General features: G+C 41.1%; 1 long non-coding RNA gene across 2 annotated transcripts; it reads right to left on the bottom strand.

Moving 5' to 3' along the window:
- Positions 1-4,972: 4,972 nt before the first annotated feature.
- On the bottom strand, positions 4,973-11,333 carry LOC146367687 (uncharacterized). Of its 2 annotated transcripts, none has more exons than XR_014797677.1 (3): positions 11,272-11,333; positions 8,666-8,902; positions 4,973-7,553 (listed from the first exon to the last, which is right to left on the bottom strand). It is a non-coding gene; the product is annotated as an uncharacterized LOC146367687 (long non-coding RNA). The 2 variants fall into 2 exon arrangements; XR_014797678.1 differs by having other exon boundaries at positions 8,666-8,804; positions 11,272-11,328.
- Between the last annotated feature and the right edge of the window lie 15,883 nt (positions 11,334-27,216).

Here is a 27,216-nt window from a genome sequence, read left to right on the forward strand (position 1 = left end):
AGACTGAGTGTGTGTGTTTGCGTGTGCTGGTGAGAACTTACTTTTGCCACCAGCTGTGGGCAGTTGTGGGGGTGGTGGGTAGAAATGGGGGAGCCATGCCATGTGTTTATGTTGACTAATGAGCTAATTACCCAACCCCTAATCTACTTCAACTTGTGTCATTTCACAGGAATGCTGCAGCAGTCAAACGCTTGCAGATTATGGGTCATTTCCTGACAGTTAAAGGCAAACTACTACAGCAGTAATTCCTCCACACCCCAGGCATTAAACCACAAGTGCTACAGCCTCTCCATTTGCCTCTTTATGAATTTATTGTCGTGAAATTTGACTACAGGATTAGAAAGTGACAAAGTTGATTCCAGCAGGGGCTTTTTGTTTTTTGTTTTTTGAATATCATTTTTGCTCTAGAAGAGTCAACTCTCGGTGAGCACTTTTCAAAAGCATCCCTTCCTTTTTTTATTGTTTTGTGGAAACCGGTTAAGGTCTGTGCACCATACGTTTACGTAGCATTGTGCCTAAATGTATCTGCGTGGGTGTGTATTTAAGTTTAGTCTGTACTGTTTATTAAAAATAATGAAAAACCTGTATTTTTTCTTATAATTTTCACTGTCACCTGTTGTAAAATGACCAAACATAGTCATTTTATAATTTATCAATCAGTAGATAAACATGTATCTTCTTTTTTTTTAAGTTAAATCTCATCTGAGAAATGCAAAAAGAAAGTATGGCTATATGTTTGGCTGAGCTAAGCTAGCTAACTGCATGTCTTTGAGTATTACGAGTTGACCTGACATCCTGGAAGATGATGATGCATGTGAAATGGCTACAAATGCTTGGACCACATGAGCACTGACTGATTTGATCATCAACACATATCTCTTGAAGAATTTCTTGCTTTCATCTAAGAATATAAAGCATAGCTAGAATTGCTACGGCTGCATAATTGTTTTTTTTAAAAAAGTCATATTTTTTAATGGAAGTGATGGACATTTTAGGATAAACAGGCAAAAGTTTTTCTGAGAATGAAGTCTAATTTCAAGTCAGCATGGGAGGTCTCCACCCGCTCCACCCCAGAGCAAGAGGTGTGAGTTTGGATTTGGTGAACTCTCCCCTGCTCTCCCACCCCCTGTTCATCATCCTCCCCTCCCCTGAGGTGTATGCTGGCTGCTCTACTCCCCCTCAACAGCCTCCCATCCATCACTCCTACAATTTCACTTTAATAGGTGGTCCTCTTCCTCCTTTCACACAGCCTTATGGGAAAATTCGGCCAAAGAGAACAGCAAAGACAGCAGGGGGTGAAAAAGTATAGGATTAGGTGCTGATGAAGATATTTACCAATAACTTTCGATGACACATGAACTTCATTATTCATGCAAAAATAAATAGCTTTATGCGCTATTTATTTTGGACTAAAGCTATCATTTGTGTCATTAAATGCTCAATCACAAAACAAGTCAACAAATGCAATAAATTTACCTTTGAATGCCATCTTTTACCATTAAGCCCTCTGGATTTGTGTGGTTTTCTGTTTCTGGGATAAGCTGCCTTATATTAGATACTATACTATAATAATTTTATACTATAGCCTTGCTTTGTTGTTGCTTCTCAGTTTGCTTTCCAACCATGAATCCAAAGCCTGAACACGTTAGCACCACAGCATACCGGACGAGCTGAAGCCGAGCTGCCGCAGTAGCCCCTCCATTCAAACAGAAGGCAGGTTTGGTTGATATTTAAATTGCCTCTGTTTATTTTTCTTCTGGTCCCGTGTGTGCATGTGAGCCCAGTATAAAGGACATGTTCTTTTGAAGGGGATAGCACCAGGAAAGTGAGGGGGAAGGAAACCTTGCTTTGGTGTTTTATATATCAGCGGAATGACTTCCCTCAAATAAAGACGTGTTCCATTCTGCCGGTGGGTCTGGAACAAGCTGCTCGTTTCCTGTCCTGAAAACTCTCAGTGTGCTCGAACAATGCTCCGGGCCAGAATAGAGGAGATGTCACGTCTCGAAGAGCCGGTGTGCTGCTTTTGTTTGACCGCAGGTTCAGCTTGAATCTCGTGTTTACAGTATTTGTGACATTTGAATGAACCGACACAATTGTGGCATTTGAATTAATATAAATGCTGAAACAATAGAGAAAGCGGCTTTTGAACTGTCATGTGGAACAAAAGGCAAACATAAACGTACCTGCCCCAGAGGGTTAAAAGTCTCTTTAAACTCGCTTTTCAGCCTAATATAGTAGCAGTGTTATAAATCTGATAATGGGGATTTTTTTTTTAAAAGGTCTCCTGCAAGTAATTTATCTCAGATTCATCAGATTCATCTAAACAGTTACATTTCTACCAAAAGGCTTGGTCGCGCCACGGACAAAGGCTTCTCTTTGCCTCCCGTCTGCCAGGAGCTTGCCATGCAGAGTTTCTCACTCGCGCAGCCCCCTCATCAAATTACAGCCCTGCTCCCTCCTGTCATGTTGGCAAACAAAGGTCTTGAAGCGCACTCCCAGTGTAATTGCCTCTAATCTCAGACATAATGTGGTCTTTCATGTCAACTGGTTGCAGAGAAAAGGGAGCTGTTGTTCTCTCTCAGGCGTTTTTTTTCTCTGCCCCTTGAGTTGCTCCACTTTCACTTTGAGAGGAGTCTTAAAGCTCTTTCACTTTGTTTTGTGGAATGAGAATTTTATTGTGATGTTGTGCAATTATTTTTTTTTTTAAAGAAAAAGAAAAACAGCCTCAGATTCTATGGGCAAATGCTTGGTGCTGCAATTAAAATAAACATGATATGGACTCAAACCCAGAGAAATAGTTGTGCTCCACTTCTCCACCTTTGGCCTGAATTCTCTCCGTGGTGAGCATCAGGCAGCCTGCAGCTGGAAGTGTTTCTGTAGTTTGGCCAGGTGTCTCTTTGCGCTGCCCATGACAAGGCCTCAGCGGGGCCTGGGACTCGAGTCTAGGAGCAGGCTGAAGGCATTGAGAGAGCTGGCTGCCCCTCCATGATCTAAAATCTCCCGCAGACCCACCTGACTGGTGGTCAGCTGTAACTGATACAACACGATAGCAGAGCTGGAGGGGGGGAAGAGAGAAAATTAAGATGTGTGTGAGCATGTGGGGAAGAGGCAGGGAAATGTAGACATGTGGAGAAAAATGTGGGAAAAGAAAAGGAGAAAGGGGTTGATGGAAATTTTGGACAAATTCTTTGACTTAAAGAGGCCCGTTGGTTGAAAATATGGAACACAGACTTTAATACGGTTTCCAGGGGCTTTGGCAAGCAAAGATGAACATATCAAGTAAAAAACACAGTATCTGATATCGGCGCTGTTCTCGATGGAGAGTGAGTGTGGGGTAAGAGGAGCTGCAGTGTTTCTAAAACCATTCAGCTGGGCTTTTTTAAGGGACCCAGCTGTGCGCCCTGGAGGTCCTGAGCTCTAACTGGGGAAAAATCAGCACAGTGAGGCCAGGCTGCCGCTTCAGAGCCTGGTTAGCCATGACCTGATGTTCCAGGAGGCTCGGCGAATTGATGGGCCCCAGGAGGGTTGTCACAAGGGCCAATGAACAATCATCCATTCATCCCTGCAGCCACAGCGAGAGGGCAAACACTCTGCAGTCTCACAAAACTTGCAAAAAGGCTTCAAGTGGAAACTAGCAACATGTGATTGTTTTTGGTACTTGAAGTGGCGCAGAAGTTTTGGTGAAAAATTAAATATTATAAATTTAAATTAAAATAAATAAAAAATTATAAATATTTTTAAATATTTTTATTGGGTATCATTTTGTTTCCACCGACATGGAAATTCTCAGGCAAGCAAACTTGGCTTTCAGTTTTAAAATTTTAAGAACTCCAAATACGCTTATATTATCCCATAAATACGGCTGGTATATTTTTGGATTATGTGGCTGAACTGGCTTGAGCCCATCACGCCTCATCTGTCACGACTACAAACTGCTGTTACATAAGACAGTTGAGCCGGTCCAGACATCAAGACCGGTCTTTATGTGGACAAAATGGGTGTGCTCACTGTGTCCCTTAGCCCAAATCCATTTACCATGTCTGCATCAGCCAACTTTTCTAATGCTTTTCAAAGTGTCTTTCACTCCCAAAGATGAGGGGCTCAGAGGTCAGCGGCGCATCGGTTACATTTTTCTGTGACTTATACCGGCCAGTTATTTATAGAGCAAGAACAAATATACAATGGAAGGCGAGTGGTGGGTAGGTTGGGTAGGAGGCAGGCTAAGCCCAGGAACATCTGTCCTTTCAAAGGCATCTCCTCCTTGGTATGCTCAGAATCCACTCCAGGGGTGTCGGCACTTCACTCTTAGTCAGAGAGCTGGCATGCTAGTCAAAACATAGATGAAAAGGAGGGGGAATGAACATCCTCATCCGAGCCTAATCTTCCATATCAAGAAGTGCAATGTATGTTTCCAAAGTCACCCAACTCTTAACAATACTAGGTTGGTCTTATGTAACAGACAACATTGTCCCCTTTTGTCAGTGCCGGGAAGAAACTTACAACAAAAGCAAAACACAAGGTGCAAAAAGAGAAACCACAATGAGGGGTTGCAGGATGGGGATGGGTGGGTTAGTCTGAGGACTGTTTCACTATAAACATGACTTTACCAGTTACGTTTTCTGCTGACACCAGTATAATTTTCCTTTTAAGAGCTGCAGCCACGCAGCAGCCACACGGCCTTACAGTTCGACTGGTCAATGGATAAAATAGAACTCATCTTTATGATTAATTCCACAGTTTGGCTTTGTGTTGTTTTTCATGTCACGTGATGTCTTCTCTGATGAGGGCAGGATGTATGTATGTGTTTGCGTGTACGCACAGACTCTGTTTAGTCTGTCTGCGTCAGAGATGCTTCATGACACGCTCATAAATTCAACAGCGATGGCAGTCCCACCCCGACCTCTCACTCTCTATTTCTTTGTGACAAGCATGAAAACAAGCAAACACACACACACACTAGAATACACGCAAATGACATGACGATGTCAACACCTTTATTGACCACAGAGAAAGGTGACTTCTGGGGAACTGAAGAAATAATTCATATAACATTCCTGTTTGACACAAACATAACAATATACTTACAGGACGGTTTAGTCAAAGTGCAGCACAGTAAGAAAGATCATCCAAAAATTATTCAGCTTGTAATGTTTATATATTTTATCCTCAAACTTATTTCAGTCCAAGCTTTTATAAATTCATACACATTTACTAATAGTGTTTTTATATAGCAAATAGCAAATAATAAAATAAAACAAAGCAATCCTGGTTAAAAAAAAAGAATTCGTTGTTGAGATTTCTTCTTTTTCTTCTCTTCTTCTTCTTCCTATGGCCCTGGTGTGTTTTACTTTCTCAGCCATGCTCTGCAGAACAAGTGAGGGCACTTTGAGGATGAATAGCAGACTAAATAAACTCGCTGAAAGCAGCAATGTCACATACTTGAACTGAAGGAGAGATGTAATATTCATGAAGCTGTAAACCTCTATAATGTCTGCTCACGGAAAATTTCCAAACCTATTATGTAAATTCCATCACAAAATTAATAATTCATTCATTTTTAAGTATTTAAGATTTGTGACAGAGTTATCTATTATCATAATCCTGAAAGTAAATCCAACAAATATCTGTTTGAGGCCTTATTTTATGGGGCTGCTTTGATGTTTTAAAACACGTGTAAATCTTTAACATAACAAAACATATTTTTCGGGTTTGTTTTTTGTTTTTTTGTTGTTGTTTTTTACTGTGAATAAAATGGAACCTGCCAGCTTTAAGGCAGATTGTGGATTGATCCAAATTTGAACATGTTTAATTTCACATGTAAATTAGCCATGACGTCTGTTAAATAGAAGTAGTGTAAAAATAGCTCACTCATTACTTTAAAATCGTCATAAAAACAAGTGATTCGCCTTTCCGCTCCGGTTATCCGACAATCCTTAAGTTTAAAAAGTTACTTTACAATCAAAGCAGCTGAACCTCGACTCACCTCATTATGTTTTTAATCCACTGTAGGCTCTGAAGGCGGTCTACGCCACCTCTTCAGGTCGCGCTAAATTCCGTGACCTGATCCTGGTTTGTGCGTAACTGTCAGCTATGAGGGGAGAGGCATCAATTAGAGATCTAATACAGTCCCGATGGGGTGGACTGCGCCGCGCTGGATCTGCGCCATCTCTAAACATCAATACACACTCAACATTAAGGTCTGGCCTTGAGGGAATACATGCTTTTAGAAAAAAGCATATACTAGATAAATCCCACAGGCCTAATCTTTATTTTATTTTATTAAAATCCCTTAATTAGAGGGGGAAAACAGGACTTGTCTCTTTTACATAAAACATGGGCTGTATTTATTTAATATTGAACACGGAAATTGTTAATCTTTTAGCATACTTTTAAAGAGATGTGGAAATTTTTATTCTAACTCCTATTTATAAGGAAATCATATTTATATTTTTGTTTTAGTTCACTTGTGTTTTGTTTGAAATTTGTCCATAATATGTGTACTAAGCTGGGCTATATCTTGTAATAATTGAGTGCACTTTGAGTAGTCCAACATAACATCAATATTTGGCCTAGTTCGTTGTTTTCATTATTTTTCTTTTACATCATTGTAAAAGCCAAAACTCAATCACACACTTCCACACTAAAATACTTTTATTCCTACAGTAAAATATTTATTTATATAACAAAATAAATGTTTGTAGGTTTTACGTTTATCTAAAATAAATAAATTAAAATAATGTCCCTCCTTTTTTTTCTTCTTTCTTTACAAAAATCAGAAATTATGTTAAATAACAACTTGTGAATATTAACAAATCATCTTGGCTCAATATATTAGGCAAATAGAAAATTTAAACAGAGTTGTCAAATGCCTGTGTAAAAAAAACAAAAAAAAAGTTCACCCTATAATTACATTTTAAGAATGGTGGAAGGGGCCTGCAGTGAACTTGGGCCTCACCAGAGACTCAGATGTACTCTCACACAGTTGCACTGCTGTAAATAATAAATGTCACATCCACAAGCACCAAAATCAGGGGTCAGGATCAGGGTGCGTGACTGCTCAGTCATGTTATTGAAAGCATGTATACTGAATGTGGGTTACTTTTTAAATTGCACAAAAAATATGGAGCATATTATCACTCTAGTATATCATCCAGTCGCCTATTGTTAAATTATAAAGAACTGGTTCTGAACTGTAACACAATCAACAGAATCTGCCAGTTTTTCAGGATGGGGAAAGATCAGTAAGCAGCATGTTGTCACTTGTCTAGTAGCGTAGTGCCACACAATATCAGCAGACTGTAAACAATAGCAGCAGCTTTCTTATAACAACCGCTGAGGTGACCTATGGAGTAAAATATTTTTGGCTGAGTGAAAACAACAGGTTTAATTGGAGAGAGAGTGAATGCGTTGAAACGCACAGAGACGTTTGCAGGATTTCCACTTGAACTGAAATATGATATCCAACACATGCCATGGAACTTCTATTCTTCATCTGCCCGTGCTTGTCTTTGATGCTGTTGCCAAAGCTGTCAGTGCAATAAACTTCTAAGAACCTGTGGAGATATGCATTACTGAGGTGTTACACTTCAATTCATTTCAGTGACAAACAATTATTGTGAGTGGTTTTAAGATCAAAAGCAAAAACTAGTTTGACACTGAAATAACAGGGTCATACTAGCATCTAGTGCTCTTTGTAGGTATTATTTTTATTTTATTTTACCATTATTTATTTATTTATGGATCCACTTTTTTTTCTTTAATTTGCATTGAAAAAAATTAAAGCTGGAAGTTTAAATCATATTTTTACCCTTTTTTCTAAAGGTATTTGATTAAAAAGTGGTAATCAATATCTCTTTTCAAAGAGATTAACCATCAATTAAATCTCAAATGCTCAGACCTAAGAGACATCTATGAGCTTTGTCCCGAGCTTTTGAGCTGTAGCTCGGTGATTTAGGTTGAACTTTGTAATATTCAGGTCAACATCAACATTGTTTCAAGGTGGCACAGCGAAGCGGTGTTGATGACACATTTTGAAACATTGGATCTGAGCACTAATTGAGGTTATAACCTTAAAAAAAAAACCTTCTACTTGCCTTATCAAGTACTATTGTTTTGTCTATGAAGATGCCAAATGAAACAAAACAAGTAGACTGTCAACTATAGGAAAAACAGAAACAAACCTACTACTCATTCATATCCCACGCTTATGGTCTGAACTATGCAACGCACCAAATATTTAGAGTAATAGCTGGTTACTGTGCTATCACCAACACCCAGAGCTGTCAATCTGTACCCTGGAGCTAATTAAAAGGGCTGTGGCATTTTAATTGTTTGCATACACTTTGAAGGCAGACTGGAACAGTCAGGTGAAGGGCATGGCATGCATGCCATGCCTCCTTAAATCACTCCCCTGTGCCAAAATGCTGACACCAGACCAAAAATGCTTTTTAAAAAGGGCCCTCTGTGTGGCCATAAAAGACATAGGGAGAAAGAATTATGATGAACATATTTTAAATATGTGATTTAATTAAATGGCAAATCATCAGCTTGTTCAGTTTTTTCATTAATGATATCACATGTGTGCTAAAGCCCATTTGCCTTCCATGAAATGCCATTCAGACAGTCCAAATGACATAAAACATGTTCAAGAAATGTCATTACTTACAGTGTTATCCAGGGCTTGCGTCCCATCACCAGCATGTGTGTGGCTTCATCTTCTGCTCACTACATTTCTTTGGCTTTGTCACTTCTGCCGTTGTTCCCTTGCTTTTCTACCTTCTGAATGTCCTGACACTAAGATGGAGCTGGCATGGAATAAAAGACACATTCTAATTGTGTTGCATGGGACCCCAGGGCATTAGCTGCTCTGGCCTCATGGCTCTCTGCTGCCACCTGTCTGTTCCTAAAAGATCACATGAAGAGCTTGCATGAAGACCTGCAGAATTTGCTGAGTAATGCAAAGAGATCGCATTAAAGTCGTTTGCTGTTGTAATTTTTTTTTATTGCAATCAAATGTCAAAATTTGACTTTGTCAGTATGATGAGGGGAAATTCAATTTCCTTTATTCTACACTTTTATGGGCCCCAAAACTGATACACGGCTTTGTTATTTTAAAAGTACTGTATGTTTTACCTTGAAAGATTTCTACAAATAATCACATGATCTCGCCTTATGTCTAAAGACCTCATGTGAAAAAATGGGAATGTTAAGTGACCGGACTTGCATGAAACATAAAAACAAAACAATTTCATTAACTCTAAAGAGCGGCAGAAAATGTATCTGTAAAAGAGTGTTTGCAGATTGAACCCCTGCTTTGTATGATGTGATAGCCCAACAGGAAGCCATTGAAACTCCAACATAAATAGTAATCAGGCCATGGGTAAACCAATCAGCAGCGCTGTTTCAAAATATGCACCAATCAATTAGCAAATGTATTTTCTTTCAAATGTGCAGACCAAATCAAAGCATTTCAGGAAACAAGTTACGGCTAATCTACATTTTGTTTTTTGTATCTAAGGCTCTCGTTGCAGTTAGCACTCTCAACCTCCTAGATTTAAAATCTGAAAAATGTGTTTACATTGCAGAGATTTTAATCATTTGTTCAATCATATGTGTATAAAGAGGATTTGCAGTGAGTGCCTTTATATTTTTTGCAGTTACCACCAACTGTGCTCATTTTCTTCTCACACTTTCTCTGTTGGCAATGTCTTCTCATAAGCTCTGCAGACACTGAGCAGGCTGATTATCTCTTGTTCATTACTGCTGTTTAAATTTAAAACGCTGCTCACTTTCTTTACAGGTTTTGGAAGCCAGCCTCTTGGCTTCATATGTACTCCAGTCCCACTCACACACAGCTGTCTTCCAGGCTCCATCACCTGCATCCAGCTGCAAACCACAAACAGATTGCAGTATTCCCCCGGAGGGAGATTTTGTGCAGTCGGGTCATCATCGGCACGAAAGATGAAGGGGCAATATATTAAGTAAAACCTCACTGCTCATCAACCAAGGACATTTTGCACAACACTAAGCCCCTGTGCCAGTAAGGACTGACACAGTAGTAGCTAACAATGTTGTCAGAGCATGTGACAACATTTCCCAGACCACTAAACATTGAAAACAGACCAACGAGGCAACATACTGCTTTGATTTACTTATTTGAAAAATAGCTTTGGAATGAATATCCTCGTCCAGTTGTTCCTATGTGGCTGCCATACAAGTAGGGGATAAAAGGAAACATGATTTCTTATTTTAAGCGCAGGAAATGAGACAATGACAGGAGACAAATTTATCACATATTGATGTGATTGTGGCGATAAATGCGTTCTGGATGGTGATTTTATTGTCTCTCAGTGGACACATCTTCTCGTAGTTATCCCATTCATAAAAATCTCTCATGCTTGTGTTATATTGTGTCATCTCACGTCTGCGTGACAACAGGACGGGATCAGATCAGCTTCCATGTCTTTCACTACATGCATTGTTTGGCTAAGTCTGTGTTGCCCTTTTACCACAGCTATTTTTATTTAGCAGGATAGCCATTTGACTTGTTTTAAGAAGAAACAGGCTCAGTCCTTTGTGGTGACAAATATCTGAAGTATAGCTTTAACTTACAGTAATAATCATTTGAATTAATATGTAGCCAAGCCCCTACTCCGATTTCTCTGGAAACGGGCAACAGCAGGAGAAAATCCTCGTGTGAATCACTGCAGAGTTCTAATTTAATCTCATACGAAATGTAAATACAGCTGCTGGATTCAAAATTATTTGACTACACTTGCACAATCGTCCCAAATTTTCTTTTAAAATTGATCAACTCAACCGAAATCCATATTACACATAGCACACCTGCCCTATGTGCGAACAAATATTTTAATTAGCCGCATCTGGGAAATCTGCACCAAGCACTCATCAAGGCTAGCAGAGTTTTGCCTTGTCAAAACAGACTGATTGCCCTCCATTTGATTTTCCTAAACCCTGCAAACACCAATGTGGAACTTCTGTTGAGAGCGAGAGGAGGGCAGTTGAATAAACAGGATTACTTGCTATGGCAACACCTGCAAGCAGCACGTGCGAGCAGGAGAGGGAAAATGATCCTGGTTAACTGCTGCAGATAATGACGCTGCTATATTTATATTTGTCTTTGGCAAGGGATCCTCAGCCATTCTACTCAAAACCACAGCCAGCGGGGTTTTTTTTAGTCTGAACAGTGCCAGTACGTCTCTTAGCTCAGTGTTAGAGTGAAACACAACAGAGGAGTTTCAAAATACTCACACAGCCAGTGTTGAAGCTGAGCTCTGCAGCGTGCCAGTGAATCAAAGCAATAATGTGGCAAACAAAGAGTGAACACACGTGAACACAGAATGTCTTTAATTATGATAATGACGCGGTGATTAGTCCATGCATTCATGTGATTACGATGTACCACCTTCCAACGTTGTGTATGCTCATTTGTATATTGGGGAAAGAAGCGTGCATTTTCCAGGATCCCAGCTAAAGAAAAGCTTAAAGGCGAGGAGGGAGCTGCCAATTGTGTGGTTTCAGAAAGGGAGACCTGATGGACCACCAAATGCAGGAAGGGTATGCTATCGGATTTCCTCAGAGCCCAAACAAAAACACTGTTTTTAACGCAAATTGAGTTATTAATTGTGGTAGGAAATCATCGGCGCTTAAAGAAAACCACACAATACACAAACAAACATATTTATGGTGTAGAAACACGTAGTGTGAAAGTGGTCACTGATGATGACGAGCCCACAGGCTCCATTTGTTGACAAATCTTATGGGGCTTTCTGTGGTCTTTTAGCTCAGTGTTTCAGTTTTTACACAACAGTTGGACTGATTAATTTCACTCATTAACATTCCTTTCAATGGGAAGCTATGGTCGGGGAAAAAAGACCAGTGAAGCTATATTAACAAACTTACTTAGTTCCCTGGAAAATACCCAAAGGATGATCCCAATTTATCCATCAGTCAGGACAGCAGATAATACCTACCCTCCCAGGTTCAAGGTCAAATTCAGGTGGAGCTCCCGTTTGACGCCATAGGACTAAAATCCCACTAAACAGGCCCCTTTTTCTAAATAACTCTGTGACCCAGAGGTCCCAGACAGTACGCCAGGCTGTGTTCTGGGCCCGTTTATCAAGGCTTTTCCGCTCCATCGGTGCAAGCATTGTGCCAAAAAAGATGGCCACTATCAAACGAGATGGAGAATATGAGGTGAGAAAGGGCAAAGTGATGTGAAAACAAAGAGAGTGGACAAGAGATAAGGTGTCAGACAAAGAGATAGCGAGAGCAGCAAAGTGAAAAATGTGTTATCGCCATGCCTGTTCATCACAAGCTCAGGTCAGAGGGGCGTGAACCGCGAGTTGGCAGAGCTAAGAGCAGGAGCTAGTTGGAATATGTGTGGGGCCATAGGAAGTGCTGTGTGGAGAAGATAACAGAGTGCAAATGTGTATGGGTGTGTGTGCGTGTGTGTGATGGAGAGGAGGCATGGGAGGTGGGGTGGGGGAGTAGAGTGAGTAACAGTGTCCATAGCTCTGCCCCGCTTTCCTCTATTCACTGCCCGCATCCTGTCTGCGTGCTGCTCCTTAATGGCTTTTAATGAGCCACCGGTGAATCGTGCTCCTTCCTGCTTTCGCACATACCAGGCAAGAGCAAGCGAAGGGAAGAGAAAGAGTGAGAGAGAGTTGATCAGTCAACATCACAGGCTCCTGTGGTGGTCACTCGCTCCCCTCCACAAGTCTGCGAAACCATCCATTAAAGGACCATGGCGACTGAAATGATACACTAAGGTCATGATGAGAGGGTCCCACCCTGGGTGTACACAGTGCACTGTAAAAAAGGCAAGACGTTCAAAAGTATTTCACATATTTGTCTTTTTCAGTACTTTTAATAGATGCCTTGTTTCCAGAGAAAAGAAAGATGTGAGCCTGGTTGTTTGGATTTTGCAACCATTCCTTTCCAACCAATCAGACACGGTATATAAAAATAAGAAATCCATAGATAGAATTCCTCTATCACTTTTGCTCAGTATCTGATAATCAGGAGAAAAAAATACACAAGAAAAATGTAGAAATATAAACATTCATAATTTATTAATTAACATGCAATTTCAAGTCTGTTCTCAAGAGAACTTAACATTAAAAATTGCAGTTTTCTGCTATTAATTTATTATGTAGTATTGTCTTCAATTACTTATTTAGAATCTACTAATTAGGAATCCCTGATTTTCTAATATTACTAAGTTAAGTGTGCAGGTTGAACCTTTGCAATTTCTCACTCATGTAGAAAGGTATGAAGCACTCTTTAACACCACCTTAAATGTCACGCTCTCATTTGCTCTCCTCTGTCTGCTTTCCCACTGGCGGGATTTCATAGCTCAGAGTGTCTCGTCATTGTGATAGATGACAGGTGAGAGAGTTTCTCTGATCCCTCTGACACTCTGTAATCGAGTTAAGAACGGTGGATTAGAGGCTCCTTTTGAAAGGAACTGAGGTCAGCTCTCTATTCTGCTTGATGCATAGCTTCAGAGAGTAAGAAAAGTCCTGACATTAATTGCAGGAATGTGTGTGCGTGCGTGTGTGTGTGTGTGTGTGTGTGTGTGTGTGTGTGTGTGTGTGTGTGTGTGTGTGTGCGAGAGACAGGGAAAGGGGAGGGAAAGAGGCACACATAGTTCATGTAGAGGAAAATGTGTGGGGCCTAGAGGGTGCTCTGAGTACCGAGGCCCGCCCCCCTCGGTTACTGTTGCTATCGCTGTCAATCTTTCCATTTTTGCCTCAGCAAAAGAGTGGTTTGCAGTGGGAGATATACCACCTGAAATTACAAGCGGTTTTTGGATATGCAAGTTTAAAATTTCACACAAAATTACACAAAGGCTTCAATTTTGTGGCAGTTGTTACTCGGGTAAAACTGATTCTACAGTTGTCTATCTTGGCACCAAAAATAGAAGATCTGCACATTATGATCCTACAGGTAAATTTAAGCCTCTTCAGCAGCTGGTATATGTTGTATTGCAGATTAAAAATATTTTAAAAAGACTGTGTTATTAAGGTGATCTCAAAAAACTAAGTCGTTAACAGCACACATGATTTAAATGTGACACGCTCTGTCTTATCCGTATCATCCAAACAGACATGCATCAGCTTGAAATTAATTTAGGGTAGAGGAATAAGTCACAGCAAGCCAAATCTGGCTTCTAGGTCAGCAAACGTTGTGTATGCGTGGCCAGTAAAACTCAAGCCTTCTCAGTTTGCTGTGAATGGGAGCAAATGTCCAAAAAGTTCTCACCAAGAAAATTACAGAAAGCTCAGTGCTGATTTTCAGACTCTTGGGAAGAATTCAAAATGCACAACATGCAACTGAAAAAAAATAAAGATAAAGATAAACCTGGTCACGTTCTTGTTTGATCTCTGGGTGGTAGATGATCCTCAACATAACTTTTCATGTCTGTCAGAAGTTGATGTTTACCCAAGCTTAAGGCCCATTATACACTATACATGTGCACGTGCAAGTGGTCATTCAGAGTTGGACTCCAGGGAGCAATCTAATATTATTAGCAGTACTGAAAGAGGCTGATAGGCCCACAAGAGCACTGAGCACTTTTTCAATTCCTTATGAAATGTTATTGCTATCAACACAATCGATCGTAGTTGGACAGAATACAACAGAGAATGAAAATGGATGGCTCGATTATGGATGCAGGATGAAAATGAAGGTCAAGGTTAACAACAAACATATGTGACAAACATAGTCCTTTCAGATTTGTGTTGCTGTATAACAAACCAAATAAACAGGGATGCCCTAATGTACTTTACTCTAGTAACAACAGAACAAATCTTCCATAAAGTCCAGCCCACGTCCTCACATTGTAAGACAGAAAGCAGTGTGAAATGTGGCGGGATGTTTACTGTTCAGCTTTCACCTCTGATTTGAAGGTGCGGGTGGCTCCACTCACTAATCTGAGGAAACTGGGGGTGAACCACCACCCAGCTGATAAAGATCCGGACATCAATGCCCCCCCCAAAAAAAATGTTAAAAAGCTTTGCACTGAAGAAGAACTGTTAAACAAAAGGTTTAAATCACATCAAAGCAGAAAAAGCATATAAAACAGTTTGACAGTGTGCTAAAATTCAGCAAACACACCACCCGTGATTCCAGAGTTTAACTGCATTTTAGTAAAATAAGGAACAGCTTTAATAAAACTTGAAAACAAATAAAGCAGACTTGCCAAGTAGTGTTGAGCACGGCCAACAGATGGTGGTTAGTTTAACATTAGTCATAATAGTCATGAAGCCGGTGATGATGACAATAATAGCTCAAGCAGCAGACTACAGTCGCAGGTGGGGATACAAGAAGGAGGAAACTCTGTGTGTGTGTGTGTGTGTGTGTGTGTGTGTGTGTGTGTGTGTGTGTGTGTGTGTGTGTGTGTGTGTGCGTGTGCGTGTGCGTGTGTGTGCAAACACCTGAGTGTCTTGGCAGCCCTAAGAGGAAGGGTCCCAGTCATCGGACATCCCTGCTGCAGGACCCACTCCCTGGAGTGGACCCCCTAATCAGTGGGAACAAAAGGGTGAGGGTGTGTAAAAGAACCAAAATAGCACAAAGAGTAGTGGAAGGATGGGGATGGGGAATTTGATGCAATGCTTCAAACTGCATGCCTTGGTTATGGCCAAAGTTGACTCTAGTACAGTACACGTGCATAGGTGATATCTGCCACAAAACTATACAGGAAACCAAATGTTTAAGTGAGAAAGTACAAATGAGCAAAATGATTCCTGCGTTTGATCGAGTGTGTGTGTAATACCCATCATATTCAGAGGTCCCTCCTCTTAAATCATTACTTTTAAATGCAAGCTAAAGGTGTGAGGAATAGGTGAGTAGTAGTTAAGGTTGGGGCTTTGAGTGAGTCTCTGGGAAATGAATGTGAGTCAATGTAATCTCTACTGAGGGAATGGAAGCGTCACTCTGCATGTGTTTTTTGCTTGTGAATTTGTGTGTGTGTGTGTGTGTGAGAGAGAGAGAGAGAGAGAGAGAGAGAGAGCACATGACTTCCTCAGCTGTTCATTATGGAGTGACAGCCTGACAAACTGTGGCTCTAGTGGTTGCATCGACTTCCTGACCTCACAACCCATGGTGTTTTCCCCTAATTGACTCTACCTCTTAGACGGGGAAACAGGGAGAATTACATCACTTATCGCAACAAAGATCTGGTGTGTTGACTACATTAAATATTGTAAAGATTGTATTGATTTGTGCTTAATAATGAGTGCACACAAATGCATAACTGCAGCAAAGACAGCAGAGAGCTTTTTTCCATGCTTGGTATCCCCCACGTTTCAGTGATACATGCAATCTTACTTAAAATTCACTTTGTGCCGCCCTCTTTGTCTCCTGTGGCTCTTTTTCACGAGAAGTCCCTGTCCAATATGAAGAAAGGCCCATCAAAAGCAGGAGATGATAAACTGGACAATAAGCGGGGGCCACCAGGTCCCCCATCTCTGGGGGCCACAGATTAGGTCTCCTGCACTTCCTTTGGAAAACAGGCACCGGACCCAGAGGAAGCTCCTGTCAGCTGCGCTCCCTTAACTCCCTGGCCTCTCTCACTCTAACTCCTAGCTCCCTTTCTCCACCGCTGTCTGTCTCCCTCGTTCTCTTTTTTCCTTTCTTGCTTTTATTCTTTCTGTCTCAGAGATAAAATGCAGGCCTTTCCATTCAATACTTGCCATCAAACGCCACTCGGATACTACAGAGCAAGCTTCGTCAGCCTACTGAGCAAGCTGACACTTGGCTGCTTTTTTTTTAACTTTCATACTGCCACGTTAAGTTGCAATATCTTATATGAATAGCATCCACAAATACATAGTCACCCGTACCATGTGTGTGGGTGGAGCAGTAATTAAAGAGGTACAGAGATCTATGAATAGAAGCTCCTGCTGTGAATATCCTGCATTCTGCTGTCTGGTGGAGGTCAGGTGGTCACAGTGATGGAGTGTGGACACTCCCCTTAATGCAGAGCCAAATCACAGTTTAAGTCCTTAGACAGATACACCTCCACCCTTACACTGTCTCTGGGATGACCCAGAGAATTATGTTTGGATTAGGTGGATCTTTGGCCTTTAACATCTCAGGAGTATGTCTGGCTGTATCAAAGTAGCTGCTGCATACTTGAAATCATTCATTTGGTAGTTTTGTTGAAAGACAAAGAATAAGTAACCAAACAACTAATAAAAACTCAGAGCAATCAATAATAACATAATGATAACATATATGTGTGTGTGTGTGTGTGTGTGTGTGTGTGTGTGTGTGTGTGTGTGTGTGTGTGTGTGTGTGTGTGTGTGTGTGACCTTAGAATATATCAGATACGCAAGAGCAGTCTGAAGAAAGTGCTTGCAGATGGATTAACATCAACATTTGCCATCATAGTTTTTAGATCAATTTCTTGGTTTACCTTTAACTTTGAGTTTCAGTCAGCCTCGTTTTCTTGTGCAACGAGTAATTATTGACATGTTTAGTGTCACATGTGTGGCTATTATTCCATCCAGGATTGCGTTCTGGTCTTTGTAGACATGACAGGCACTTCAATACACTGCAGGACTGTGGATTCTATTTCCAGCGGGACGGCCACAGGCAATTTGGATCTCCTACTAGCCAAGTAGTGTGCTTGGTGTGGGCGCACATGGAAAGCCTAAGTAGGTAACTCTGTCAGGCTTTCATGCAGGCCCAGTGGCCAGTGAAGGTTGGCACATAGTGCCCTCCTCACCGCAAACACTGCCACAGGTAATGTTTTCCTGAAGTCACGCCAGTCTTTTAAGAATTTCCATGCACTGAGGAAAAAGCCCCAGGCCTGACTTCTGAAATACAAGTAGTCTTTTCAGCCAAGACCAGCACTAATGTAGTCTGCCGTTACAGACAGCAAGCAGACTAAAGCGCCTCCTGTCTTGAAACCAAAGAGGTGAGAGGATTAGGGCTTGCCACAACATTTAACGACACTGAACCTTGTTTGATTCAATCAAGCGTGGTAAAAAGCAGGCACAGGCAAATCTGACCTAAACCTCCTGTTTTTGACCCTGCCATGCAATGTGTGGTTGTGTTTGGGCTTCTGTAAGCATGCGTCTGTTTATGTGTGTGTGTCTGTGTGTGCTCGTATGTCTGTGCCTGCTGAGGCTTCTGGCACCTCGCCACACCATGAGCAAGTTGAGAAGACAGATTTATCTTGAAGCAAATTTCATCATGTTATCCCCTGACAAATCTGACAAATTCACAGGAAAAGCCCATCATTTGTAATCAACACACACTTTAGGTGTGATTAAAGGTGAGGCACGGTTCTTTTCAAAAAGGGAACCACTCAGAAAAAGTTTTTCTTTTTTTTTTTAACTCTCTGCTTAATCTATAAATGTCATCTCCACGGTTTCTAAAACCATGTCAGTGGCATTCAGTGCCTGAATGACATGCTATCATTTCCACCATAACCAAAAGCTAGACCTCAGCTAGACACCAACCAATACACCTTGCTCCTTTGGAGCGTTGTTCAGTGATTTGACAGGGTCTAAGACTCAATCTGGTCATTCCGGAGATAGGAATGACATATGATAAATGGACCTTATCTGGAAGTTGTGGTGTTGGGAAGCTGACTCTGTTTCCCTCCGATTACATTAGCAGGCAGGAAAATGGGACACTGGGGAAAGACTGGAATTCCATAGAACGAAGGGCAGACACCCATTTTTACTTGTTTGCCGATTGATAAAGAGACCAGAAGGAGGCATCGGGAGTACTAGACACCTTCTGGGTGTATAATAAGTCTGTTTAATATGTCAGTATTATCTGACAAACCACAGTCTAAAGTGTCACAAGTAAAGGCTAAATGGCAGTTCAAGTCCACGTTAACAATTCAACAATTAACAATTCAACTGATGTTCATCTGCAGGATGGTGGTGCACCATATGTGTTGTTATCTATCTGACCTTCCTGGAAAAACAAACTGTTTTAGGCCAAAATACTGGTGCCTGCACTGGTCCATACTGGGTGATTGATTGCTTGATACACCTGCACCACTTGACTACACTTGACTGGAGTGTTTCCTGTTCGCAAACCTTTGCAGGGAGACCAGAAGTGTCAGAAAGTGAATCTGCAGTATGATGCTCAGGAATAAAATAACCCAGTTATTTTTAACAGTTTTGCTTCAAATGTTGATAACGCAGCACATTTTGACACTAATATCAATATTTACCAGCAGCTGCATATTACTTTAATTACTGCAGATACTAAAGAGAACTGTTGTTATAATCTTAAAACATTTTATTCAGTAAAGTTTCATTATTTTGCTATCACTATGTTCAATTGGCTTTTTCTGTTCCAAAAGTCTTGAAGATAAAGTATTTTCCCAAAACTAGATAAACTCCTTAGAAACTGTTTGGGGAACATCATCTGAGGTGTCCCCCCAAAGAATCATGCACAATTATGCACATGTTCCCTCAATATACAATATGTTTTTAGCTACTACTTGTAATATATCACAACCCAGTCTACTTTTATCAATAAAACGTAATGTCTCTACAAACTGGGAGTGTAGATCATTTCATTCCATGTAATTAATCCATTATCTTTGTGTCAGAGCACCTTTGTAGGCATGCCTGACGCTGCAATAGCACAAAGAATAAATTGTGGAATTTTATATATATAAATGACACAGTCAGGTAGTGAATGTGGGCATCTTGACCACATGAAGTCTTCTTTTCTGCCTACCCAGATTTAAAAAGGTCCACAGTTTTCAGGGTAAAACTCGGTCAGCAAAAATATCAGATTTGTGTGTGGACACAATGTGTAAACATAGCACAAGTTTCACATTCTGTGTGGAAAAAGCCAAAGATAGTTATCTGGTGGAAATACTGTGGCTCTTTGTAAACCCACAGCTCAGATTAGTCAGGGTGCATGAGTTGCTAAGTATAATGCAAAGTTATCCCTTATCAGTCATATGTATACAGTATATGCACAAGCTTTTTACAAATGAGGCAGCGGAGCTGCATATTTCTTTTTAAACATTTTATAGCAGTGTTTTGCTTTTAAATATAGTTTCTCTGTTTTTTTTAACATTTTATTACCAAGTGTCCTGTACTTTTTATATTTATGCCCATGAAGGAGTGACAGTTTCCAGGCTTTCCAGATTTTTTGAAACATAGATAACACAGAGATATAATATGATATTGAGGCTGAGCTTAAAAAAGGAAGAGAAAGCAACTGAGATAAGAAGTAGGCAGCAGCCCAGACGAACATGGCGTGGCCCTTCCTTACTGACATCCTGAGGAGGAAGCTATGTTGCTCCGGCCCCTCGGCTGCAATCCCAGAGAGACGAGCTCCTCCAACGGGTCATCGGAGTGAGCCAAATAATGCTTATTAACACTTTCCCTTCCGCTTTTCCTCCAGTTCCAACTCACTTTTGTTATTTATTTTTATATTGAACTCAATAGAGAGCAGCCTACCAAAAAGGCTTTCTGTCTGTCTAGATATCTTGGTATCTATACTATATCTATTCAGTTTTCCTGCCTTTTTTGCTCCCACCATTGTCTCTTTTCTACAGTCTGGCTCTTTTTCCACAATTTCAATCAACCTTTCCCCTTTCCCTTCCTTTCCACTCGCCACATCACTTATTCCCCACACCTGCTTGTCATGATTTTACGTGGATATCATATACCAAACAACTGCAGATATCCACCAGACATGCAGGAGAGCAAGCAGAGGGAAAATCTTGCTCCCAGCTCCATAAATCACTATTCAGTCAATCAAGCTAATTGCTGCCCAAATGGCTTCTAACGAAGCTCTAATTGAATAAGGTGGCTGATGCAGTTAAGCAGCACAGTGAGTTGAACTGGAAAGAATATCTTGTAGTGTGTGTGTGTGTGTGTGTGTGTGTGTGTGTGTGTGTGTGTGTGTGTGTGTGTGTGTGTGTGTGTGTGTGCGTGCACCAGGCCTGCTGGCACCAGACACACAGTGGTAAACGGCTCAGTTTAGCATTACAGTGGTGACTCCCCACGGGCCTGTCCTCCACTGCAGCAGCAACCTGAGGAATTGCAGGCTCTTAAAGAAAAAAGGCTGGAAAATAAAGAGTGAGACCAGAAGAGAACCAGGCTGTGCCAGTAAAATATGTACTCTGCAAACACACAAAAGCAAGCAATGTACACATTAATCCAGCAAGTTGTTGTGCAGTTTAAGTCATGGTTTATAGATTTCATTTTATTACATAGACACACCAGGCAGAAAGTAAGTGTTTGTCCAATCCTGTGTTGGTAAAACACATCTGACCATGTCTGACATGGGTGTGCAACTTCTGGGGTGGGCCTCTGGTTTTTGACACCAGGACTTTGACACAAATCGTTTTGGTCTTGAGACTTGTTAGGTTCTGCATCCACAGATGCTCAAGCACATTGGGTTCTGGAGGTTGGATCCAGATTCCTTGAGCCATTTAAAAGTCGGCTTTGCAGTGTGGCAGGGCACATTGTCCTTCTGCGGGCTGTCAGGACATGCAGCTTTATTTTAGGAACCATTCATGGTCTTAACCATGTTTAGGTGCGTGTTAGGCGTCAAAAGTAGGATCGCATGAATGCTTGGAGCCAGTGTAATATTGCATTTTAATGAGATAATCAGTGTTATTCACTTAAGTTGTCGCTGTTGTGGCTGATGAGTGTATTTCTATCTTGTTTTGAAATGTGTTCCCAGCTACCAAGGATTGGAGTCCACAGACATGTTTTCAATAAGGTGTGGTCGTCAAAGCATACGCCAAAAAACAATGGGAGAGTCACTCTTTTTTTTTAAAAATACCATATTGGGTAAGTATGACTGCCATGGATTGTTATTCCCCCTTCATTTTTTTCTCACATCTATTCATCCTCTATCATGGTTATCGGTTCTCTGCATGCCTGTTCAGCACAGCAGGGTTTCCCCGGGAGAACAAACCCAAACTCGAGGGTATGGAGCAGTCACACAGTCACCCCTCTCCCTCCTCCTCTCTCCCACTCTGTCTCCCACTGTGTCCCTGCCCATAAGCCCCATCAGTCTGCCTTATGACTGCATTGCTGATAAGACCAGAGGCCCCCACAGTGCCCAGCTCCTGGTGCCAGCACTTTCCTCTCATACAAAGTCAGTCCCGCTGTGTCACAGATGTTATGGGTGATCAAAAGCAGCAGCCCTCCTTAGCAAAGAGCAAATACTGTAAAACAATAGGGTTTTGCTGATATGGCAGCATGTAGCAACTTTCTCACCAGAAGAGATTTCAGTTTCATTTTATCCAATAGTTCCTTTGGTTTGTGACCAAGTGTAAGCACAATTAATTACATTCTCATGTGCCACAGCTATACTTCATGCTTAATGCTAAATGGCACTTGTTAGCATGATGCAATGCTAAACTATTATTGTTAACATGGCAAATATTATATTTGACTAAATGTGCAACAGCTGTTTTGTTCGCCAGTGTGGAGCAGAAACAAGATGCAAACAGACATTAGCATGGCACTGCAGAACTGTATCAGAGTATTTCTACTCATTGCCCAAAGGATCTGCTTGCGAGAACATAACAAAACTTTCTTTAACCTGCCAGGTGTGCCCATGCCCAATTCAGTCATGATCAGTGTTGGGGTCATTACTCAAAAAAAGAAACATGTTATACATTACTCGTTACTTTTCTTAAAAGCAATGTAGTATGTTACGTAATTATTTACCAGAGAAAGTAATTAGTTACACTACTCATTACATTACTTTGTCATTACTACATAAAATGACCTGCAACACACTGTCTCATAATTACCAGTTATACAATAGACCGTCAGCATCACGGCAAAACGTGTAATGCACACACCGGTCTAGGGTCTCGGGCTACAGTTCCACACACCAACACAAATCCACATCCAAAGAGGACACATATACAATCTTTCTGTTAGGTTTAAACACAAAGTCGAAAACACAAAGCATGAAACCAGCCCTCAGAGCAATCACCACAGTGATTCTACTGTAGAAACATGAATAAGTACAAACAGAGGCTTCTAGTTTGCTTGCTCATCACTGCTTTTGTTATCTGTTGAGGATCAGGCTCAGGCTGCTGGGCTGGGTCAAGCTTAAAATCACTCTGGGTTCTTAGCTAGCTTAGCGTTAGCATGCTGTCTGTGCAGACGCTCGCAAAGAGCCAAAGTTCTGTTAGCAGTATAATGCAGCTGTTTCTGACTTGGATGAAGTTTCTGTGCTCTAGTCCTTTTGGCAATAAAAACAAAAGTGATGTCCATATCTCCACTCCTGAAAAGTTCTAGACCGCTCCACTATTGTCCTCCTCCTGCACACAAGCTTTTGCAGAAGTGCCCAGGAAGAAAAAAGCATCCTTGTTCTATCTGCCCAGTGTGCAGATAACTAAAGAACTTCTTTAATGAAAGTAGCAACTGTAATTTACTACAGTAGCATGTTACATTACTGGGTTACTGAAAAAAGTGATTACACCAACCAGTGGTCATGATCAACCTACCATGGATGTACAACTGCAGCCATGCGAGAACAGCACATTCACAATGAGTGAGTGTGTATCTTGTGTCTTGCCTTATATACACTTTTATCAAGCACCAAACCCTTCTAGGCCTAACAGAGCAGGCCTATTTCCAACTGGGAACATGTGTGAAGCAGACAATCTCCTGTTGTGCACTACATGCTAGGAAAGCTGTTTGGAACCAGCACTGTCTTGAGTTCATGTGCTAAAAGGTTATTGTCACCATGTTAACATGATTAAGTTTGCTTTTAGCTCAATTACGCAGCAGTCGCAGCAGTTCATCACTCAAATTTTTTTTTCTTTCTCTATTTTGGATTTTTGATGAAGTTGCTTGACCTGAGACAGTGAGTAAAATCTATTTGTCTCCTTGCTGCCACAGGCCAACGCTTAAACAAGGAGACACACGCCCTCCAGCTTCTCCAAAAGATACATACAACCCATAACTCATCCTCTCACTGATTCAGCCAATAATTCACTTAAGAGCACACCTATTGAAAGAGAATGTGTGCATGTGTGTGTGTCTGTGTGTGTGTGTTTGCTGTCTGGCACAGCTGAGTGTAGTCCCTGTTACTATTTGTCTGGACATATATAACAAGGCTCATCAATCTTCTTCAGGGACTGTTCGGAGTTTGGATTAAAAACACCTGGGTCTCGCCAGACTGACTCATGAGGTGGAAACATGCTCCTATACCCTGTCAGAAACCAAATAGTGGTCAGTTTAACACAGCCTCACACAGATGGGCACACATGGGCAGGGTGAGACTGGTGGTGTGGTGCTCTGGGAGCTGTCTGAAATATTATATCTTCTTCCAGAGCAACTAATGGAAAGAATAGATGGAGAAAGACAGCATGTGAACCTCTTTGTTAAAACTCATAATAAATCTCTGGGGGGAAAAGGAAGAACTATGTACCAGGAACAACCAAAACCTTTGCTTATTGATAATAAGTTGATGACTCAGCATGCATTCAGCCTCCTACTGGCTGAAAGTTGAAGAAAAACATCAAAACGTCCAGCAGTGAGAAGGATATTGGCTTGCTTTGTGGCCTGTTTGCCTTTCTTAGCTGTTCTTGGCACTCAGAGAGATTAAGTCAACTATGAAACAAGAAAGGTGAGACCTGAGGTGAGGTAGACTTTAAAGTGCACCCTTATTGAAAGACTGGTATAATCCACAAGAGGAAGGAAGAACAGGCAATCTGAGGGTGTTTCATAAATACATTCCTGTTCAAAGCTGAGGCAGTGCAGACAATAAATTTGTCTAAGTTGACATTCAAGTCTTTCCCTGAAAAGAAAAAATGATGGACAGTGTGTGTATCTGCATACGACTTTGAGTTCTTAGTCTGTGCACATGCAATCATGGGTGTGTGGCTGACAGGGGTGCTATGACCCCGGTCAAGTCACTTGACTTCTCGGCACTTCGGCCTCCCCCAGCTGTAACAACACATCCCTGCTCTACCCGCACAGGCAGGCAGGCAGGCAGTGGGCCGGCAGTGTGTCAGGAGCCTGGCTTCAGCCCATCACATGGAGACTGACTGTTTGTGTGCATTGTAGGTGGAGGGGACCCTTCACCACAGCTCCACTCTGTGGAATTCTAATTATTCCTCTCCACCCTCACCCCCAACTGGCAACCATGCCCTGTGTAAACAAGCAGCTGGGGTCAGGGGCAAAGCAATCAGCACCACTGGGTAGCTCTTAATGGATTGCTGTGTTTGCTGACAGGTGGTTTGGTGGCACTTTGAAATCAATATGGACTCAGTAGAGGCAGGTTTTGGGATGTGTTGTAAGACCAATATGTATGTATGTTACGTGGCTCATGCAAATAACAATAACACTGTTATTGCTGTTATTGCAGGAGGTGCAGGTGGTGCAGTATTTAATAACAATATTAGACGTTAAAGTGTGATACAAATCTTTGAATTTAATTTGCTATTTTCCACTGAGCCAAAATTTTCTCTAGTCTTGTTCTCTTATTCATCGATATCCCTACATATGCGGATTTACATGGCTTACTTAGGTAACAGTGAATGACAAATGCATTTTCAAATGTAGGGACCACAAATTTTAAAAAATGGATGTTATTATTAATCAAATCTACATTTTGTGTTGATAATATGCTAATAGATGTATTTTCATCTGAATACATACCTGTAGCATTTTCCGATAAGTGTAGGTCAAACCTTTTATTGAAGTCTCTTGAGATGTAAAACGCGCAAAGTGGAATCAAAAGCAGATTCAAAGCAGAACAAGTCAAGGTTCAGAGGATTACGGAGCAGAGAGAGGAGACGTGAGTTGATCTAGGTGAATCCTCAGACAAGGCTTCCACAGGAATGTATTGTGTATGTACACTCCTGAAATGTATTGTACACAGTATTGCGTTAGATGTGAGTAAAATTGTATATTTAGGTAATCGGAGGATTCTTAGGAGGCGGGCTTTGGCTTCATTTAGTCCTGACAAAAGAGTCATAGGACGGTGGGTCAGCAAGTGAGTTGATGTGTTCTTCAATCCAACGAGGAACAATAGGAAACAGAGAAATGCAGACATTAAACAAGAAAGGTTTACAGGAATATGATGGAAAGTCCTGATCACCACAATAACGTAGCAGATGATCAGGTGTAGAATGGACATCAGAGCTGGTCCTTAAATACTGGCTGACAGTGAGAGTTGATGATCAGTTGGTGTGATGACCAAAGAGCGGAAACTCAGGGAAACCTTCACCTGCGCAGCCCAACCAAGACTTTGGAGACTTCTGTGTTGGGTCTTCATAGAGACTATGAGGCAAACATATTTGTCCCTCGAGTTTTTCCACTTCTTTGTACATTCCCTCGCATCCATTCCAATTACTTTTGTGCACAACATCTGTGAGATATCATATTTATTGTTATTCAGTGCCTGATCACTTCGAAAACTACGGTGTAAAAGTATCCAGAAATACACAGGAGGACTCCATGATAGTGAGCATGCCAGTCACAATAGTTGTGGGCTGTGTTGATGCTACGTGTTGTTACATCTCCAGGGAGGTGCAGCTCAAGTTACAGGGTAGGTTTAACACAGGAGCATAAATCTCCTCTAACACTTGCTGTTGACCTTCTATTATACTTATGGTAACATAATACCTTGTTGTCAACATTGTAAAGTACTATTTCACTTCAGGTGACTGCTGTCAGCTCCACACCTGTGTGCAAGGAGGAGAAAATGAGAAACCAGTCTTACTGTAAATTATAGCAATTTGCAGCCTAACGACTCTCACTTTGATCCAAAGTAAGACCAGTGAAAATAAATTAGATGTATCGTACCAGCAAATTGTTTATTCGTTCCCCTTATTCTTCTTGGGCTTGTTTTCATTTATTATTTCACTAATAAATATCAACAGTTTGGTAACTTCATAAGTTTTTTTATCATCAGTGCTTCGCTTCACCGCAAACATGTTGTGCAGCTGTAACTTATGTATCTGTAGGTTCAGGCGCAAAGGTGAATCGCTGCATTGTGTTATATGTTTAGCTTTAAGTAATGTGATAAACGTTTTAGGCCCCTTTGTTGTTGAATCCCATGTAATCCTTTCCACTTGCACAAAAAATCTGGAGAGCAAAGAGCCTGAGTTTAAAAAAATCCTGCTTTCATCCACCTGAGGTCATGGCAGTTTGTATATGTGTTCATATCATGCTTCACTTCAGGCTCACTACGGAAGGTAGCCGGAAGAGGATGTGG

The sequence above is a fragment of the Perissodus microlepis genome, chromosome 18 (assembly GCF_051167445.1).
Source record: "Perissodus microlepis isolate ML-2025 ecotype Zambia chromosome 18, ASM5116744v1, whole genome shotgun sequence".
NCBI lineage: Eukaryota > Metazoa > Chordata > Actinopteri > Cichliformes > Cichlidae > Perissodus > Perissodus microlepis.